Source organism: Oncorhynchus keta, chromosome 18, assembly GCF_023373465.1.
Source record: "Oncorhynchus keta strain PuntledgeMale-10-30-2019 chromosome 18, Oket_V2, whole genome shotgun sequence".
Lineage (NCBI taxonomy): Eukaryota > Metazoa > Chordata > Actinopteri > Salmoniformes > Salmonidae > Oncorhynchus > Oncorhynchus keta.
Genome location: NC_068438.1, coordinates 50,139,151 through 50,156,548, shown reverse-complemented (window position 1 = coordinate 50,156,548; position 17,398 = coordinate 50,139,151).

Below are 17,398 nucleotides of genomic sequence, written 5' to 3'. Positions count from 1 at the left end.
CTGACAAGTACTGTACTTTATTCATAAAAAGGTTGTTTGGGTCCTGATTACTGGCTTACATAACAAGAGGAAAACGACTATTGCAAAAGCAATTTTAGTGAGAAAACCATCAGTAGCGTTGTGAAATGCGACCGGAAACCCAATAAACGTGTGTGTTTAATTCAGTACATTGGAAATATAACCGCAGAAGTTTATTTCGATGCAACAAGTCAATTGGCTGGAAACACACTCTCTCGGGGGTAAAAAAAAAAAAAAAAAAATAGCATATTTCAGAATATTTGCATGAAAATATGTCTCAAATTGGATGGAAACCTAACGACTGACAGACAATTACCCATGTCAGCTAACATTTAGCTTAGCCCCCCCCACCAAAAAAAATACTTTGGCGACACTGACTGTATGCGTGGGTATGGATGTGGGTACACAGACCCACCAGGCACTGCTGTCCCTCGTCATGAGTTCAGTGTTTTGTTTTGTACACCCATGAAAGTTGCCCATCCCTGGTCTATATAGTACACTACTTTTAACCAGAGCCCTATGACCTGAGCCCGAAAAGTAGTGCCCTATATAGGGAATAGTGTACCATAAAGAAAGAAAGAAAAAAACGCTGGTTGGTACACGACTACATTTAATAATGAGTTTCCTGTTTCCAAACACAGAACGTTAGAGTCAGCAGTCTTACGGGTTCTCATTACGCTGCATATCTATAAATATTCTATCAAAACTGTACAGCCTGGAGTTACGGTTCCCCCTGTTGCAATGCAATCCTCACAAGTATGTTAATTTAATTTCTGTTCTGACTGCAACTATGTGGAGAAAAACATGGGGACTTGTCATTTTTACCCCTAAAGTCAAGTATAGCTATGGGTCCTTCCTGAATCCTGGGCTATTTTAGAACTTGAAAAGATGTTCTAAATTTGAAAGCTGTTAGCCTTATAGTCTACTGTTATTAATCTGTACACAGGAATGAATGATCAAATCATGTATAATATATTCCATTTAGCAGATGCTATTATCCAAAGTGACTTTACAGTCCTGCTTACAAACATGTTCAGTACCAGTGGTCTTAGTATGGAAACCACTACCCTCATGCTTCAACAACAAGCCTATGAGCATCACGACACTATGGACAGGTCATAAGATACAAATATCAGATGTTAAACAGCCGGCCAATCAATTTAGAGAAAACAAATACCGAGACACAGAGACAGAGAGACAACAAGAGACAACAAGAGACACTGAGACAACAAGAGACACTGAGAGACAACAAGATACACTGTGACAACAAGAGATACTGAGAGACACTGTGACAACAAGAGACACAGAGACAACAAGAGACACCGAGACAACAAGCCTAAAAGCATCACGACACTATGGACAGGTCATAAGATACAAATATCAGATGTTAAACAGCCGGCCAATCAATTCAGAGAAAACCAATACCGAGACACAGAGACTGAGAGACAACAAGAGACACTGAGAGACAACAAGAGACAACAAGAGACACAGAGACAACAAGACACACTGAGAGACACAGAGACAACAAGACACACTGAGAGACAACAAGACACACTGAGAGACAACAAGAGACACAGAGACAACAAGACACACTGAGAGACACAGAGACAACAAGAGACACAGAGACAATAAGAGACACTGAGAGACACAGAGACAACAAGACACACTGAGACAACAAGAGACACTGAGAGACAACAAGAGACACTGAGACAACAAGAGACACTGAGAGACAACAAGAGACACTGACACAACAAGAGATACTGAGAGACACTGAGACAACAAGAGATACTGAGAGGCAACAAGAGACACAGAGACAACAAGACACACTGAGAGACAACAAGAGATACTGAGAGGCAACAAGAGATACTGAGAGGCAACAAGAGACACGGAGACAACAAGAGACACTGAGACACACCGAGAGACACCGAGACAACAATAGACACTGAGACAACAAGAGGCACTGAGACAACAAGAGACAATGAGAGACACTGAGACAACAAGAGACACTGAGCAACAAGAGACACTGAGACACTGAGACAACAAGAGAAACTGAGACAGCACGAGACACTGAGAGACACTAAGACAACAAGAGACACTGAGACAACAAGAGATACTGAGAGACACCGAGACAATAAGAGACACTGAGACAACAAAAGGCACTGAGACAACAAGAGACAATGAGAGACACTGAGACAACAAGAGACACTGAGAGACAACAAGAGAAACTGAGACAGCACGAGACACTGAGAGACACTAAGACAACAAGAGACACTGAGACAACAAGAGAAACTGAGACAGCACGAGACACTGAGAGACACTAAGACAACAAGAGACACTGAGACAACAAGAGATACTGAGAGACACCGAGACAACAAGAGACACTGAGACAACAAAAGGCACTGAGACAACAAGAGACAATGAGAGACACTGAGACAACAAGAGACACTGAGAGACAACAAGAGACACTGAGACAACAAGAGATACTGAGAGACACTGTGACAACAAGAGACACAGAGACAACAAGAGACACTGAGACAACAAGATACAATGAGACAACAGGAGACACTGAGACAGCAAGAGACACTGAGACAACAAGAGGCACTGAGACAAGAAGAGACAATGGGAGACACTGAGACAACAAGAGACACTGAGCAACAAGAGACACTGAGACACTAAGACAACAAGAGACACTGAGATGACAAGAGACACTAAGACAACAAGAGACACTGAGACGACAAGAGACACTGAGACAACAATAGACACTGAGACAACAAGAGACACTGAGACAACAAGAGACACTGAGACAACAAGAGACACTGAGACTACAAGAAACAATGAGAGACAACAAGAGACACTGAGACTACAAGAAACACTGAGAGACAACAAGAGACACGAGACAACAAAAGTCACTGAGACAACCAGAAACACTGAGAGACAACAAGAGACACTGAGAAACTGAGACAACAAGAGACACTGAGACAACAAGAGACACTGAGAGACACAGAGACAACAAGATACACTGAGCAACACGAGACACTGAGCAACAAGAGACACTGAGCAACAAGAGACACTGAGAGACACTGAGACAGCAAGAGACACTGAGACAACAAGAGACACTGAGAGACACTGAGAGACACTGAGAGACACTGAGACAACAAGAGACAACAAGAGACACTGAGACAGCAAGAGACACTGAGCAACACGAGACACTGAGACAGCAAGAGACACTGAGAGACACTGAGACAGCAAGAGACACTGAGACAACAAGAGACACTGAGAGACACTGAGACAACAAGAGACAACAAGAGACACTGACAGACAAGAAGAGACACTGAGACAGCAAGAGACACTGAGACAACAAGAGACAACAAGAGACACTGACAGACAACAAGAGACACTGAGACAGCAAGAGACACTGAGAGACACTGAGACAACAAGAGACAACAAGAGACACTGAGAGACACTGAGACAGCAAGAGACACTGAGACAACAAGAGACACTGAGAGACACTGAGACAACAAGAGACAACAAGAGACACTGACAGACAAGAAGAGACACTGAGACAACAAGAGACAACAAGAGACACTGACAGACAAGAAGAGACACTGAGAGACACTGAGACAACAAGAGACACTGAGAGACACTGAGACAACAAGAGACACTGAGACAACAAGAGACACTGAGAGACACTGAGACAACAAGAGACAACAAGAGACACTGACAGACAAGAAGAGACACTGAGAGACAACAAGAGACACATAGACAACAAGAGACACTGAGAGAAAACAAGACACACTGAGACAACAAGAGACACTGAGAGACACTGAGACAACAAGAGTCTCTGAGAGACAACAAGAGACACAGAGACACTGAGACAACAAGAGACACTGAGAGACAACAAGAGACACTGAGAGACAACAAGAGACACTGAGAGACAACAAGAGACAACCAGAGACACTGAGAGACAACAAGAGACACTGAGAGACACTGAGACAACAAGAGACACTGACAGACAACAAGACACAACAAGAGACACTGACAGACAAGAAGAGACACTGAGAGACAACAAGAGACACATAGACAACAAGAGACACTGAGACAACAAGACACAACAAGAGACACTGAGAGAAAACAAGACACACTGAGACAACAAGAGACACTGAGAGACACTGAGACAACAAGAGTCTCTGAGAGACAACAAGAGACACAGAGACACTGAGACAACAAGAGACACTGAGAGACAACAAGAGACACTAAGAGACAACAAGAGACAACCAGAGACACTGAGAGACAACAATAGACACTGAGAGACACTGAGACAACAAGAGACACTGAGAGACACTGAGACAGCAAGAGACACTGAGACAACAAGAGACACTGAGACAACAAGATACAATGAGACAACAAGAGACACTGAGACAACAAGAGACACTGAGAGACACTGAGACAGCAAGAGACACTGAGACAACAAGAGACACTGAGACAACAAGAGACACTGAGACAACAAGATACAATGAGACAACACGAGACACTATGCAACAAGAGACACTGAGAGACAACAAGAGACAACAAGATACACTGATAGACAACAAGAGACACTGAGACAACAAGAGACACTGACAGACAACAAGAGACACATAGACAACAAGAGACACTGAGACAACAAGAAACACAGAGACAACAAGAGACACTGAGACTACAAGAAACACTGGGAGACAACAAGAGACACTGAGACAACAAAAGTCACTGAGACAACCAGAGACACAACAAGAGACACTGAGAAACTGAGACAACAAGAGACAACAAGAGACACTGAGAGACACAGAGACAACAAGAAACAACAAGAGACACTGAGAGACAACAAGAGACACTGAGAGACACTGAGACAACAAGAGACACAGAGACACCGAGACAACAAGAGACACTGACAGACAACAAGAGACACTGAGAGACAACAAGAAACACTGAGAGACAACAAGACACACTGAGAAAACAAAACACAGAGACAACAAGAGACACTGAGACACTGAGACAACAAGAGAAACGGAGAGACAACAAGACACACTGAGACAACAAGACACAACAAGAGACACTGAGAGACAACAAGACACACTGAGACAACAAGACACACAGAGACAACAAGAGACACTGAGATAACAAGAGACACTGAGAGACAACAAGACACACTGAGACAACAAGAGACACTGAGAGACAACAAGACACACTGAGAAAACAAAACACAGAGACAACAAGAGACACTGAGAGACAACAAGAGACACTGAGAGACAACAAGAGACACTGAGACACAGAGACAACAAGAGACACTGAGAGACAACAAGAGACACTGAGAGACAACAAGAGACAACAAGAGACACTGAGACACTGAGACAACAAGAGACACTGAGACACTGAGACAGTGAGAGTCACAAAGCCACAGAACCACACACCCACAAAGCCACAGAACCACACAGTCACAAAGCCACAGAACCACACAGCCACAAAGCCACAGAACCACACAGTCACAAAGCCACAGAACCACACAGTCACAAAGCCACAGAACCACACAGTCACAAAGCCACAGAACCACACAGCGACAGAACCACACAGCCACGGAACCACAAATCCACAGAACCACACAGCCACAAAGCCACAGAACCAAACAGCCACAAAGCCACAGAACCAAACAGCCACAGATAAAAACAGCTACACAGCCACAGAACCACAAAGCCACAGAACCACACAGACACAAAGCCACAGAACAACACAGCCACACAGCCAAAGAACTACAAAGCCACAGAACCACACAATCACAGAACCACACAGTCACAAAGCCACAGAACCACACAATCACAGAACCACACAGTCACAAAGCCACAGAACCACACAGCCACAGAACCACACAGCCACAGAACCACAGAACCACACAGCCACAGAACCACACAGCCACAGAACCACACAGCCACAGAACCACAAAGCCACAGAGCCACATAGTCACAGAACCACAGAACCACACAGCCACAGAACCACAGAAATACGCAGCCACACATCCAACAAACCACATAGTCACAGAATCACATAACCACACAGTCACACAGCCAGACAGCCACAGAACCACACAGTCACACAGCCAGACAGCCACAGAACCACACAGCCAGACAGCCACAGAACCACACAGCCACACATCAACAGAACCACACAGCCACACATCAACAGAACCACACAGCCACACAGCCACAAAGTCACAGAATCACACAGCGACAGAACCATAGCCACACAGCCACAGAATCACATAGCCACACAGCCACAGAACAAAACAGCCACAGAACCACACAGCCACACATTCACAGGACCACACAGCCCACACAGCCACAGAAACACACAGCAACAGAACCACACAACCACAGAACCACACAGCCACACAGACAACCACAGAACCACACAGCCATATAACCACACAGCCAGATAGCTACAGAGCCAGACGGCCACAGAACCACACAACCACAGAGCCACAGAACCACACATCCACACAGCCACAGAACCACACAGCCGCACAAACACAGAAAAACAGACATACAGCCAGACATACAGCCGGACATACAGCCAGCCAGCCAGACAGACAGACAGACAGACAGACAGACAGACAGAGATGAAGAGAAGTCTGAAAGCTTTACTTGTGGTTGAAGTGTTATTCAAAGCTGAAGGGACAGCTGCCAGGGGACAGCAAGGAGTGTATACCCGGTTTGTCTGACAGGAATGGGCAGTCCTCAGACAATCCCCACGGGCTCCCTTCTCTGACAGGAGACCATGTTTACAGGCAGACAGAGAGAGAGAGAGAGAGAGAGAGAGAGAGAGAGAGAGAGAGAGAGAGTGTGTTAGAGAGTCTGCGGCTAGACAACATGATGTTTCTTTTCTCCTAAGAGCAGAGAACACTTCTCAGACAGGTCCTGTCATGTAATATTCATTACTGTCTGAAGGGACAGGTCCTGTAATATTCATTACTGTCTGAAGGGACAGGTCCTGTAATATTCATTACTGTCTGATGGGACAGGTCCTGTAATATAATATTCATTACTGTCTGAAGGGACAGGTCCTGTAATATAATATTAATTACTGTCTGAAGGGACAGGTCCTGTAATATTCATTACTGTCTGAAGGGACAGGTCCTGTAATATTCATTACTGTCTGAAGGGACAGGTCCTGTAATATTCATTACTGTCTGAAGGGACAGGTCCTGTAATATTCATTACTGTCTGAAGTGACAGGTCCTGTAATATTCATTACTGTCTGAAGGGACAGGTCCTGTAATATTCATTACTGTCTGAAGGGACAGGTCCTGTAATATTCATTACTGTCTGAAGGGACAGGTCCTGTAATATTCATTACTGTCTGAAGGGACAGGTCCTGTAATATTCATTACTGTCTGAAGGGACAGGTCCTGTAATATTCATTACTGTCTGAAGGGACAGGTCCTGTAATATTCATTACTGTCTGAAGGGACAGGTCCTGTAATATTCATTACTGTCTGAAGGGACAGGTCCTGTAATATAATATCATTACTGTCTGAAGGGACAGGTCCTGTAATATTCATTACTCTCTGAAGGGACAGGTCCTGTAATATTCATTACTGTCTGAAGGGACAGGTCCTGTAATATAATATTCATTACTGTCTGAAGGGACAGGTCCTGTAATATTCATTACTGTCTGAAGGGACAGGTCCTGTAATATTCATTACTGTCTGAAGGGACAGGTCCTGTAATATTCATTATTGTCTGAAGGGACAGGTCCTGTAATATTCATTACTGTCTGAAGGGACAGGTCCTGTAATATTCATTACTGTCTGAAGGGACAGGTCCTGTAATATTCATTACTGTCTGAAGGGACAGGTCCTGTAATATTCATTACTGTCTGAAGGGACAGGTCCTGTAATATTCATTACTGTCTGAAGGGACAGGTCCTGTAATATTCATTACTGTCTGAAGGGACAGGTCCTGTAATATAATATTCTTTACTGTCTGAAGGGACAGGTCCTGTAATATAATATTCATTACTGTCTGAAGGGACAGGTCCTGTAATATTCATTACTGTCTGAAGGGACAGGTCCTGTAATATTCATTACTGTCTGAAGGGACAGGTCCTGTAATATTCATTACTGTCTGAAGGGACAGGTCCTGTAATATTAATTACTGTCTGAAGGGACAGGTCCTGTAATATTCATTACTGTCCGAAGGGACAGGTCCTGTAATATAATATTCATTACTGTCTGAAGGGACAGGTCCTGTAATATTCATTACTGTCTGAAGGGACAGGTCCTGTAATATTCATTACTGTCTGAAGGGACAGGTCCTGTAATATAATATGCATTACTGTCTGAAGGGACAGGTCCTGTAATATAATATTCATTACTGTCTGAAGGGACAGGTCCTGTAATATTCATTACTGTCTGAAGTGACAGGTCCTGTAATATTCATTACTCTCTGAAGGGACAGGTCCTGTAATATTCATTACTGTCTGAAGGGACAGGTCCTGTAATATTCATTACTGTCTGAAGGGACAGGTCCTGTAATATGCATTACTGTCTGAAGGGACAGGTCCTGTAATATTCATTACTGTCTGAAGGGACAGGTCCTGTAATATAATATTCATTACTGTCTGAAGGGACAGGTCCTGTAATATAATATTAATTACTGTCTGAAGGGACAGGTCCTGTAATATTCATTACTGTCTGAAGGGACAGGTCCTGTAATATAATATTCATTACTGTCTGAAGGGACAGGTCCTGTAATATTCATTACTGTCTGAAGGGACAGGTCCTGTAATATTCATTACTGTCTGAAGGGACAGGTCCTGTAATATTCATTACTCTCTGAAGGGACAGGTCCTGTAATATAATATTCATTACTGTCTGAAGGGACAGGTCCTGTAATATTCATTACTCTCTGAAGGGACAGGTCCTGTAATATAATATTCATTACTGTCTGAAGGGACAGGTCCTGTAATATAATATTCATTACTGTCTGAAGGGACAGGTCCTGTAATATAATATTCATTACTGTCTGAAGGGACAGGTCCTGTAATATAATATTCATTACTGTCTGAAGGGACAGGTCCTGTAATATTCATTACTGTCTGAAGGGACAGGTCCTGTAATATTCATTACTGTTTGAAGGGACAGGTGCTGTAATATGCATTACTGTCTGAAGGGACAGGTCCTGTAATATAATATTCATTACTGTCTGAAAGGACAGGTCCTGTAATATTCATTACTGTCTGAAGGGACAGGTCCTGTAATATAATATTCATTACTGTCTGAAGTGACAGGTCCTGTAATATTCATTACTCTCTGAAGGGACAGGTCCTGTAATATAATATTCATTACTGTCTGAAGTGACAGGTTCCTGTAATATAATATTCATTACTGTCTGAAGGGACAGGTCCTGTAATATAATATTCATTACTGTCTGAAGTGACAGGTCCTGTAATATTCATTACTCTCTGAAGGGACAGGTCCTGTAATATAATATTCATTACTGTCTGAAGGGACAGGTGCTGTAATATTTATTACTGTCTGAAGGGACAGGTCCTGTAATATTCATTACTGTCTGAAGGGACAGGTCCTGTAATATTCATTACTGTCTGAAGGGACAGGTCCTGTAGTATAATATTCATTACTGTCTGAAGGGACAGGTCCTGTAATATAATATTCATTACTGTCTGAAGGGACAGGTCCTGTAATATTCATTACTGTCTGAAGTGACAGGTCCTGTAATATAATATTCATTACTGTCTGAAGGGACAGGTCCTGTAATATAATATTCATTACTGTCTGAAGGGACAGGTCCTGTAATATAATATTAATTACTGTCTGAAGGGACAGGTCCTGTAATATTCATTACTGTCTGAAGGGACAGGTCCTGTAATATTCATTACTGTCTGAAGGGACAGGTCCTGTAATATTAATTACTGTCTGAAGGGACAGGTCCTGTAATATAATATTCATTACTGTCTGAAGGGACAGGTCCTGTAATATAATATTAATTACTGTCTGAAGGGACAGGTCCTGTAATATTCATTACTGTCTGAAGGGACAGGTCCTGTAATATAATATTCATTACTGTCTGAAGGGACAGGTCCTGTAATATTCATTACTCTCTGAAGGGACAGGTCCTGTAATATAATATGCATTACTGTCTGAAGGGACAGGTACTGTAATATTCATTACTGTCTGAAGGGACAGGTACTGTAATATTCATTACTGTTTGAAGGGACAGGTGCTGTAATATTCATTTCTGTCGGAAGGGACAGGTCCTGTAATATTCATTACTGTCTGAAGGGACAGGTCCTGTAATATTCATTACTCTCTGAAGGGACAGGTCCTGTAATATAATATTCATTACTGTCTGAAGTGACAGGTCCTGTAATATAATATTCATTACTGTCTGAAGGGACAGGTCCTGTAATATAATATTCATTACTGTCTGAAGGGACAGGTGCTGTAATATGTATTACTGTCTGAAGGGACAGGTCCTGTAATATTCATTACTGTCTGAAGGGACAGGTCCTGTAATATTCATTACTGTCTGAAGGGACAGGTCCTGTAGTGTAATATTCATTACTGTCTGAAGGGACAGGTCCTGTAATATTCATTACTGTCTGAAGGGACAGGTCCTGTAGTGTAATATTCATTACTGTCTGAAGTGACAGGTCCTGTAATATAATATTCATTACTGTCTGAAGGGACAGGTCCTGTAATATAATATTCATTACTGTCTGAAGGGACAGGTCCTGTAATATGCATTACTGTCTGAAGGGACAGGTCCTGTAGTATAATATTCATTACTCTCTGACGGGACAGGTCCTGTAATATTCATTACTGTCTGAAGTGACAGGTCCTGTAATATAATATTCATTACTGTCTGAAGTGACAGGTCCTGTAATATAATATTCATTACTCTCTGAAGAGACAGGTCCTGTAATATAATATTCATTACTGTCTGAAGGGACAGGTCCTGTAATATTCATTACTGTCTGAAGGGAAAGGTCCTGTAATATTCATTATTACTGTAATATTCATTACTGTCTGAAGGGACAGGTCCTGTAATATTCATTACTTTCTGAAGGGACAGGTTCTGTAATATTCATTACTGTCTGAATGGACAGGTCCTGTAATATAATATTCATTACTCTCTGAAGGGACAGGTCCTGTAATATAATATTCATTACTGTCTGAAGGGACAGGTCCTGTAATATTAATTACTGTCTGAAGGGACAGGTCCTGTAATATAATATTCATTACTGTCTGAAGGGACAGGTCCTGTAATATAATATTAATTACTATCTGAAGGGACAGGTCCTGTAATATTCATTACTGTCTGAAGGGACAGGTCCAGTAATATAATATTCATTACTGTCTGAAGGGACAGGTCCTGTAATATTCATTACTCTCTGAAGGGACAGGTCCTGTAATATAATATGCATTACTGTCTGAAGGGACAGGTACTGTAATATTCATTACTGTCTGAAGGGACAGGTCCTGTAATATTCATTACTGTTTGAAGGGACAGGTGCTGTAATATTCATTTCTGTCGGAAGGGACAGGTCCTGTAATATTCATTACTGTCTGAAGGGACAGGTCCTGTAATATTCATTACTCTCTGAAGGGACAGGTCCTGTAATATAATATTCATTACTGCCTGAAGTGACAGGTCCTGTAATATAATATTCATTACTGTCTGAAGGGACAGGTCCTGTAATATAATATTCATTACTGTCTGAAGGGACAGGTGCTGTAATATGTATTACTGTCTGAAGGGACAGGTCCTGTAATATTCATTACTGTCTGAAGGGACAGGTCCTGTAATATTCATTACTGTCTGAAGGGACAGGTCCTGTAGTGTAATATTCATTACTGTCTGAAGGGACAGGTCCTGTAATATTCATTACTGTCTGAAGTGACAGGTCCTGTAATATAATATTCATTACTGTCTGAAGGGACAGGTCCTGTAATATAATATTCATTACTGTCTGAAGGGACAGGTCCTGTAATATGCATTACTGTCTGAATGGACAGGTCCTGTAGTATAATATTCATTACTCTCTGACGGGACAGGTCCTGTAATATTCATTACTGTCTGAAGTGACAGGTCCTGTAATATAATATTCATTACTGTCTGAAGTGACAGGTCCTGTAATATAATATTCATTACTGTCTGAAGTGACAGGTCCTGTAATATAATATTCATTACTCTCTGAAGAGACAGGTCCTGTAATATAATATTCATTACTGTCTGAAGGGACAGGTCCTGTAATATTCATTACTGTCTGAAGGGAAAGGTCCTGTAATATTCATTACCGTCTGAAGGGACAGGTCCTGTAATATTCATTACTTTCTGAAGGGACAGGTTCTGTAATATTCATTACTGTCTGAATGGACAGGTCCTGTAATATAATATTCATTACTCTCTGAAGGGACAGGTCCTGTAATATAATATTCATTACTGTCTGAAGGGACAGGTCCTGTAATATTAATTACTGTCTGAAGGGACAGGTCCTGTAATATAATATTCATTACTGTCTGAAGGGACAGGTCCTGTAATATAATATTAATTACTGTCTGAAGGGACAGGTCCTGTAATATTCATTACTGTCTGAAGGGACAGGTCCAGTAATATAATATTCATTACTGTCTGAAGGGACAGGTCCTGTAATATTCATTACTCTCTGAAGGGACAGGTCCTGTAATATAATATGCATTACTGTCTGAAGGGACAGGTACTGTAATATTCATTACTGTCTGAAGGGACAGGTCCTGTAATATTCATTACTGTTTGAAGGGACAGGTGCTGTAATATTCATTTCTGTCGGAAGGGACAGGTCCTGTAATATTCATTACTGTCTGAAGGGACAGGTCCTGTAATATTCATTACTCTCTGAAGGGACAGGTCCTGTAATATAATATTCATTACTGTCTGAAGTGACAGGTCCTGTAATATAATATTCATTACTGTCTGAAGGGACAGGTCCTGTAATATAATATTCATTACTGTCTGAAGGGACAGGTGCTGTAATATGTATTACTGTCTGAAGGGACAGGTCCTGTAATATTCATTACTGTCTGAAGGGACAGGTCCTGTAATATTCATTACTGTCTGAAGGGACAGGTCCTGTAGTGTAATATTCATTACTGTCTGAAGGGACAGGTCCTGTAATATTCATTACTGTCTGAAGTGACAGGTCCTGTAATATAATATTCATTACTGTCTGAAGGGACAGGTCCTGTAATATAATATTCATTACTGTCTGAAGGGACAGGTCCTGTAATATGCATTACTGTCTGAATGGACAGGTCCTGTAGTATAATATTCATTACTCTCTGACGGGACAGGTCCTGTAATATTCATTACTGTCTGAAGTGACAGGTCCTGTAATATAATATTCATTACTGTCTGAAGTGACAGGTCCTGTAATATAATATTCATTACTCTCTGAAGGGACAGGTCCTGTAATATAATATTCATTACTGTCTGAAGGGACAGGTCCTGTAATATTCATTACTGTCTGAAGGGACAGGTCCTGTAATATTCATTACTGTCTGAAGGGACAGGTCCTGTAATATAATATTCATTACTGTCTGAAGTGACAGGTCCTGTAATATAATATTCATTACTGTCTGAAGGGACAGGTCCTGTAATATAATATTCATTACTGTCTGAAGGGACAGGTGCTGTAATATGTATTACTGTCTGAAGGGACAGGTCCTGTAATATTCATTACTGTCTGAAGGGACAGGTCCTGTAATATTCATTACTGTCTGAAGGGACAGGTCCTGTAGTGTAATATTCATTACTGTCTGAAGGGACAGGTCCTGTAATATTCATTACTGTCTGAAGTGACAGGTCCTGTAATATAATATTCATTACTGTCTGAAGGGACAGGTCCTGTAATATAATATTCATTACTGTCTGAAGGGACAGGTCCTGTAATATGCATTACTGTCTGAATGGACAGGTCCTGTAGTATAATATTCATTACTCTCTGACGGGACAGGTCCTGTAATATTCATTACTGTCTGAAGTGACAGGTCCTGTAATATAATATTCATTACTGTCTGAAGTGACAGGTCCTGTAATATAATATTCATTACTCTCTGAAGGGACAGGTCCTGTAATATAATATTCATTACTGTCTGAAGGGACAGGTCCTGTAATATTCATTACTGTCTGAAGGGGCAGGTCCTGTAATATTCATTACTGTCTGAAGGGACAGGTCCTGTAATATTCATTACTTTCTGAAGGGACAGGTTCTGTAATATACATTACTGTCTGAATGGACAGGTCCTGTAATATAATATTCATTACTCTCTGAAGGGACAGGTCCTGTAATATAATATTCATTACTGTCTGAAGGGACAGGTCCTGTAATATTCATTACTGTCTGAAGGGACAGGTCCTGTAATATAATATTCATTACTGTCTGAAAGGACAGGTCCTGTAATATTCATTACTGTCTGAAGGGACAGGTCCTGTAATATAATATTCATTATTGTCTGAAGGGACAGGTCCTGTAATATTCATTACTGTCTGAAGGGACAGGTCCTGTAATATAATATTCATTATTGTCTGAAGGGACAGGTCCTGTAATATTCATTACTGTCTGAAGGGACAGGTCCTGTAATATAATATTCATTACTGTCTGAAGGGACAGGTCCTGTAATATTCATTACTGTCTGAAGGGACAGATCCTGTAATATAATATTCATTACTGTCTGAAGGGACAGATCCTGTAATATAATATTCATTACTGTCTGAAGGGACAGGTCCTGTAATATTCATTACTGTCTGAAGGGACAGATCCTGTAATATAATATTCATTACTGTCTGAAGGGACAGGTCCTGTAATATTCATTACTGTCTGATGGGACAGGTCCTGTAATATTATATTCATTACTGTCTGAAGGGACAGGTCCTGTAATATTCATTACTGTCTGAAGGGACAGGTCCTTTAATATTCATTACTCTCTGAAGGGACAGGTCCTGTAATGTAGCATGCTTCTGTCTATGTGAGCTGCTCAGTAGGTGTTGGTAATGTTTTCTACCGCTGCTTGTCTGAAAGATGTCACGTAGCAGACCTGCATAAGTGTTGCTCTTCACTCTCTGGACGACCGAGATTTGCAAACAATGGATTATGTCAAATAGAGAACACACAGAAAGCTGTTGTATAAAACACCTTTCTCCGGATTACATCTTCAAACTAACGGGTAACGGGTAACCGTTACCATAACAGAGAGGGAGAAGTGTCCATCCATGTATACAGGTAAGATATTCTAGCTAGCTACATTTTGAGATATAACACATTTTTAATTTTGTCAGAAAGTTGTTTCCATTTCAAGTGTACTGTACGCTAGCTAACATTACGTGTATGATCTGTGTAGTAATTTTATTTGTCTCAGAGCCATTTGCATTTTCTAGTTTATTGCATCATGTTATCTAGCTAACATTGAACCTGAATGGTTAGTTTACGGCAGATTCATTCAGAGTGGTAACGTCATAAATTGGGATTATGGTTCAGTGGTAGGTACCTAGCTCCATGTCTTAACAAAAGACTCCACCACGCAAGAACCATTTCAACAGAATGTTTATGATGTCACTGCGGCAACTGTTGATAGATGTCGCTGGTAAATTCGCTCTGGCTATCCGATTTCAGAGCACTCTCGTCTGACTGTGCTAGTGCTCAAAACCCGTTGAATATGACCGGTGCCAGTAAACGTTGGAAAAAACCTGCAATTAAATTGGTGCCAGCAGTTGCAGTCACCAACGCCATGGATAACATAAAAACACCCTAACCAGCTCTGCTAGGGGGAGTAAAATGTTCAGAGTGAGGTGTTCTCTCATTTGTGTCTGGAAGTAGCTAGCAAGCTAGCCAAGGTTAGCCAGTTAGCGTGGGTGCGTGACTATTGCTGTTTGGTCAGAACGCTCAGATCAATCCTACTCCTCGGCCAGAGCGTCCAGTGTGCGCTCTGAACGCTCCGAGAGCGAAGCTCTCTGAATTTACGAACAGACAATCTGACAACGCTCTGAGTTAACCAACGCCCAGAGCACACTCTGGCACTCCAGAATAAATTGACGAACACACACATACAATAAACCAGCCTTTAGTCTTGAAATCTTTGGTTGTTTAGTACACGGCCTTACATGTGAATCCTTAATTCAAGAGATGGGCGGGGCTAAGGCTTAAGAGGGTGTGAACGATGTTGAATGGGTGTAGACAAAGAAGAGCTCTCCAGTACATGTACCAAAACATTCAAGAGCCATTTTCTCAAACGTGATGTTGAACTTTCAAAGCTGACTTACTTACCCATTGTTCCGCAACTGTAGTGTATGATATATCATTTTCTAGCTCTGAGTCTCTACTTTCATCCATTTGCAAAAAAAAAAAAAAACATTTCAAATGTTGCTACATTTTGCCTGAATCAAGCCGGTCCGTCACATATGAACCAGCTCACATTTAAGACTTTAAGTCATTTAGCAGACGCTCTTATCCAGAGCGACTTACAAATTGGTGCATTCACCTTATGACATCCAGTGGAACAGCCACTTTACAATAGTGCATCTAAATCTTTTAAGGTGGGGGGTGAGAAGGATTACTTTATCCTATCCTAGGTATTCCTTAAAGAGGTGGGGTTTCAGGTGTCTCCGGAAGGTGGTGATTGACTCCGCTGTCCTGGCGTCGTGAGGGAGTTTGTTCCACCATTGGGGGGCCAGAGCAGCGAACAGTTTTGACTGGGCTGAGCGGGAACTCACGAGCAGTGGTGAGAAAAGTACCCACTTGAGTAAAAATAAATGGCCTTTATGAATAGAAAATGACTAGAGTCAAAGTGAAATTCACCCAGAAAAATACTACTTGAGGAGAAGTCTAAAAGTATATGTTTTTAAATATAATTCAGTATGAAAAGTAAAAGTCTAAATAACTTCAAGTAGCTTATAAAAAAAAAGAAAATCAGACAGTACATTTTTTTTAACGGATAACCAGGAGCACACTATAACAAGCAGAAAAAAGCATTTGTGTTCAGTGAGTCCTCCAGATCAGAGGCAGTAGGGATGACCAGGGATGTTCTCTGTTTAGTGAGTCCTCCAGATCAGAGGCAGTAGGGATGACTAGGGATGTTCTCTGTTTAGTGAGTCCTCCAGATCAGAGGCAGTAGGGATGACCAGGGATGTTCTCTGTTTAGTGAGTCCTCCAGATCAGAGGCAGTAGAGATGACCAGGGATGTTCTCTGTTTAGTGAGTCCTCCAGATCAGAGGCTGTAGGGATGACCAGGGACGTTCTCTGTTTAGTGAGTCCTCCAGATCAGAGGCTGTAGGGATGACCAGGGATGTTCTCTGTT